Raw genomic sequence first — 6,000 nt, 5'->3', positions numbered from 1 at the left:
GAAGGCTTACAAAAAGGCAAGCACACATCTTAACCCTGCCTTCTCTTGGAATTTCCATCTGAACACTGCTGGAATCCAGGAGTTGGTAGCTGTGTGTGTGCTTCTCTGTATCTTTTTTGTCTTTCTCTCTACTGTGTCTTCTTCTTCTGTTTCTGTGCTCCTGCAAAATTTTGACTAACTTAAAATTGAACAGGCTTAGAGTTTGTGAAGTTGAATGGGCCAAGTCAATGCTTTGAGACGTGATTTTTGTTGACTAAATGTCTGTTGTAGTTTGACATGAGCAGAATTTTTAAAAGTAATAAAAATCTCTTTGTGTAATGACAATCTGTTAAACCACTAAGATACTGAACACACCTCTGTGAAACACAAATGTTAAAGACAAAAAAACCCAGGAACCTCCTCTTTCTTTTTCAGTCAACAAAGAAGCAGCGGGCCCTGGCCCCAGCCCCCATCTCAACCAAACCAAACCAAACCAAGCAACCCTGCCGTGGGCTGAGCCCCTTCCCCTCTCCCCACACCGCCCCCCGCCCCCTTGGCCTCATTCTGACCAAGCCAAACCCCAACAACTACCAAACAGGAAAACAAAAGAGGCTACAAAACTCCAACTAGAACAAAGCCAGCCACATCTAATAAAATCTTACCATCAAGTCCCCTCCACCCAACACAACTCAAACCAAAAATCTACAACCCATACAAAATAACCCTACAACTAAAAATTTAAACACAAAAAAAGCCAAAAACTAATCATAAAACCAGTCCTAATACAACCCAAGCACAACTTCCAGAGAGTTACCAGCAGGTCAGATGTTTATACTTTCAATACTTCAATCCTTCCTCAAGTAAAAGAAACAAAAATGCAAGCATATAAAGAAACAATATAAAACCATCAAAATCAGTAAAAAAGAACTTAAATCCCAAATAAAAAAGAAGAAATACCTTAATCTTAAAACTAATATTCTCTTATAAACGATAAAGAAAAAACTCTTCTCCTTTATAACACCAAAAACTAAAAAAAAATTTAACAATTCAAATTAATATCAAACAAAAACCTCCATACTAAAATAAACAAATGTTAAAATGACTGTAATTTCATCAAAATCTTAAACAGAAACGAAAAAGTAATCCAGTACCCCTAAGGGATTGCTATTCCCAGAGATAAAAGTAATTCTAAAAATAAAGAATAAAACGTTTAACCTTTAAATCACTCATCTTTAAAACAATATTTCATAAGTCGACATGGCCCATCAACAAGCTGTAAAAAAGTTTGTAGTAATAAAAACAACTTCACAATAAGAAAGTTCCTCAGACAACTGTTATCCATGACAAAATTATGAACCACATAAAACCTATTTTTTTCCTCTTGTAAAAAAATCTCCAAAACATTAACAAAAGGGACATCTCTTCATAAGTAATCTAAAAATGACTATTCTAGAAAAAGTGAATAATGAGAAATTTTCAGTTTATTTCTTTACATTGTCATTAAAAAAAAAAAGATGTAAAGGAAAAAAAAAGTGCTCTAAAGAGTTTATTTTAATTCTTACTATCTTTTTTTTTTTTTAATTTCTTTTTAACATCATTTCCTTTCCACCCTTTAAAAATTTTAGGCCTACTTTACCGTTCCTGTAATCCTTACTTACAAAAAAAAAAAAACATAAATAATTAACTGACTCTAAAACCCACCACACTCATCAATCCACGAATTAAGAAATCTCAAGTTTAGAAAAATCTTCAATTAACAAACCAAAACCACTACAATGTCATAATAAACCATTTGCCAAAGTTTCTCTGATTTTCTAAAATTGCCAGAAAAGCCTGTTTGATTCTTTTCAGCTCCTGAGAATCTCTTGTTGGTATTTCTCCAGTGAGTCCAACTCAGAGTACACAGACAATTGTAATTCCTTTTAAATGTCAAACTGAGAGAGTTGTTTGGGGAATGGGGGTCAGGGCTTGTCTGTCCTGCTTAGCCCAGCCCAGGCAGGGCTTTCCCAGCCACATTCCACACTCCATTGCCCAGCTGGAGCCACTGGTGCCTCTGAGTTGTGCTGCCCCAGCCCCAGGGACGCTCTCCTTGTCTGCCCATTCCCCCACGGTCTCTGGGCAGGGATGGCCTCAGTGGGGGCTGCTGACATCCTCAGCACCTTGGAGGCTGCTGCTGAATTTTCCTGCTCCAGAGGCTTGTTCAGCCTTCAGCTCTTCAGTGCAGGAATTCAGTGTCCCAGGACTCATTAACACTCAGAACACCGTAACAAGCCAAGCCTCTGGGGGTAATTTGATTTAATTTTCAAATCTTTTGTGGTTAATTAGATGAATTCCAGCACTGTATTCGAGTTGAATAGATTCTATTTAAAGAGACACTTAGAAAAGATTTCCTACGTCCAATTTAGGTTTCTTCTCCCTGCTATTTTATTGATACGTGTAATCTCCAGCTGACACTGCATCCAAGTACCTCCTCATGCAGTTTGAATAGATATGAAAATCAAGACCCTTCATGGCTGACAATCAATCAGACTCTGTCCCTACCCCCACCCCACCATTTCCCCATCCAAGCCCTGGCACTCAGAGCAGCCTTGTGCAAATCTGAGCTCCCTCCAGCCCAGGCTGCACCTGCAGCTTTCAGCTCCTTGGCTCCAACTCCTTCCAGCTTTCCTTGGAGAAGGAGCTGCCCGAGACATTGACAGATGTTCATTTCTTGTCACCCAACAAAGCCAAGGGAAGGCACAGCTCCATCAAATGCAAAAGTCATTTCTCTGCTGGATATTAAATCCACTTTCCACAGCACACAGTCTCAGAGCAATGGAAAACACCTTCTGTGCCCAGCACAGATCCCAAGGTCCCTCCAAACCCTCCCTGCCCCAATTCTGCCCAGATTTGCTCTTTGCACACACGAGTCACAGGCTGAAGTCAGGAGCTCCCTCCATGCCCAGAGGGAGAAAAAGAGAGAAAGGGGATGAAGAGCTCTCCTGTGCAGAGCCAAGGTCCAAGTGCAGCCCCTGCAGTGGGAACCACAACTCATCAGGTTTGTGTCCTTTGGGCTCAGGGCCTGGTGACACTCAGAGGCACAGAAAGGTTTCTTGCCAAGAAACACAAGTTGAACATTTGAACAGTTTAACAACCATCACAGCTCTTCCCTCAGCTCTCTGTGATGTCCCAGCCGCATCAGATATGTCCACCATTCCCCAGGGATTTCTGTACAGGAACAGTTTTTGACAGAGACATAAGGAAAGGTAATTCTGTGATAGATATAAACACAATAAGGAAGATATTTAATATATATTTATTTGAACTTCAGAAATATTGGGCAACTTCCTGCAGCTCAAAGCATGAAACCAGTCAGTTGAGAGGCACTTGAATGACAGGAAAACATCTGGAGAAGGAAATCTGGCAGGAATGGGAAGAACATAGATCCAGCTGTTTTAAATGAAGAGATGTCCTTAGACATGGCCATTTAACCAGGAGGGCTGGAAACACGTGATGGAAAAAATGTGATTAAATATTAGACTGAATATTGGTGACACGAGCAGATGGGAAGGTAAGCATTTCTTCTCCTGCCATTTGTAGAACAATCCAGAATATCCAGAGAATTCTTGTTCCTGATGGGATAACTTTGCCATTTCTTCAATGTACTCAAATGACCCAGATAATAAAGATTTGCTGGTATATTTTGAAACTAACAGGTATTAATACCTGTGCCCCTTTCCAGGCAGACATCAGTTGTGTGCCCATGAACAGGCAGTGACACTTGTGCCCTGAGATGCCCAGCTGGCATTGGATCTCTCCGAGAGCACCTGAGGGAGAGCAGAGCACCTTGCAAGCTGCAGGTCCCTGCCAGCCCCACAGGGCTCCTGTCCCATCGACATCTGCTCTGCTCCAGTCTGAAACAGGGCCCAGCATGGTGCCGGGATCATCAGAGCTGAGGTGTGTGCTGGAATTCAATGCCCAACCTTGCTCATTCTGTGATTCTCTGGAACCAGCCATGGAGCAGTTGTTTGAGCCTGGGGACAATGGAATCAAGGGGCCACTGTGACCCTGCAGGGCCTTGTGGAACCATGCAGAGCATTGTGACAAAGCAGGACCTGGTGTCATGATGGGGCCATTGTGACACTGCAGGCCCCATGGAACCAAGGGGCCAGTGCTGCTCCTCAGGGACTCCTGGAATGAAGGAAACAGGTTTGACACCGTGGTGGCCCTTGGGACCAAGAGGCCATTGTGACACTGTGGAACCAAGGAGAGCATTGCTGCACTGCCAGACCTCATGGAACCAAGGATCCACTGCGACACTGCAGGGCCTTGGGGGACACGGTGAGATTGTGACACCAAGGGATGCCAGGGAACCAAAAGGAACATTGTGACACTGGGAGGCCTCATGGAATCATGGAGACCATTGGGACACTCTGGGGCCTCATGGAATATTGGTGACACCAAGTTGTCAGGGAGTGTTGATCTGCTGGAGGGTAGACCTGGGCTAGGGAGCATGGCATTGAGTGGGTGTACCATATCCCCTACCATGCACCAGCTGCAGGCAAAGTGGAGAGGTACAACGAACTGTTAAAAACCACATTGAAAGCATTAGGTGGGGGATCTTTCAAGATCTGGGAGCAGCATCTGGCAAAAGCCACCTGGTTAGTTAACACTCGAGGCTCTACTAACCGAGTGGGCCCTGCCCAATCTGAGCCTTTGCAGAGAGTAGATGGAGACAAAGTCCCAGTGTTACATGTCAGAGGTCTGTAAGGGAAGACTGTGTGGATCAATAATGCCTCGAGTACAGACAAACCCATTTGTGGGGTTGTTTTTGCTCAGGGACCAGATTGCACATGGTGGATAATGCAAAAAGATGGAAGAACACGATGTCTGCCTCAGGGAGATGGGATTGTTGGGTGAGGACTATGTGTAAATATCACTGTTTGCTGAATGTTACTACCATTTTCTGTGCATAGCTGTATATTGGATGTGTAATGTGCGTATTTGTAGAGTTAGAATATACATTACTTGTAGTAGTAAACTGATGATATGGGGGTAAGGGGTGGAGTGTCCTAGGTTGACTGCATGATGGTTTTATCCCCAATTGTCTTGCTCCACTTATGCTGAATAATAAGTTTTGCACCTTTAAGATTTGTTCCAGAGAGTGAAGGGGGAAGAGAAAAAGTGTGCAGTTTGTTTTCAGACATGGCACTCACTTCACATTCTTGCTCCTGGACTGTGTTGTCTGTGGATGGACAGACAATGGGACAGACCTCTCCTTTGTTTTAGATTACTGAGGCAAAGAAGTTCCCTGGACTGTGGGGTTTTTTCCCTTTTCTTTGGAGCTGTTTAAACCTGCTCTGGACTGAACACCCAGAAGAACACCGACAGCTCGCACCTTTGGCCCACTGGGCCAGGTGTGGGCTGCAGCATTTCCAGCATGAGGGGGACTGATAAGAGACTGAGCCAAGCTGCAACCCAGGGAGGGGTCTTTCTGCGTTTGTAATCTCTTTTGGAGCAGCAAGAGGTTTCATTGTTTAATATTGTTTAGGCTCTATCATTAAATAAATAGGTTTTTTCCACTTTTCTCCAAGGAGCTATTTTCTCCCGAACTGGTTGGGGGAAGGAGCCAGTTGAATCTGCTTTCCTAGAGGAGCCCCTTTGGGGGTTCTCTCCCAAATTTGCTCTGAACCAGGACAAACAGAAAGACAGAAGACCTACAAAAAGATACTCACATGGTACCAGCTGCTTGGGTCCCAGCACCACTAACAGAAACCCCAAGAGAGGGCAGGACTCAGACCATGGGCTGGCCTTTTGCTCCGCCTTTTAACCCCCTGGACCTTCATGGGCCCACCCCTGGAGTGGGACTGCCAGTCCTCCTTACCTGGGCCCCGTCAATCACTCCCTACTACACCTATTTTTCCAGAATGTTCTCTACTTTGGGAGATATGATTGGCTGTACGACCAGGGCCCCTCCTTAACTATGTATCTATTGGCTTTCCTGTAATGTCTATTATCCGAAGTTCACTCCCTCACCTCCCA

This window comes from Zonotrichia albicollis, unplaced genomic scaffold (genome assembly GCF_047830755.1).
Source record: "Zonotrichia albicollis isolate bZonAlb1 unplaced genomic scaffold, bZonAlb1.hap1 Scaffold_254, whole genome shotgun sequence".
NCBI lineage: Eukaryota > Metazoa > Chordata > Aves > Passeriformes > Passerellidae > Zonotrichia > Zonotrichia albicollis.
This window is presented reverse-complemented; position numbering follows the sequence as displayed.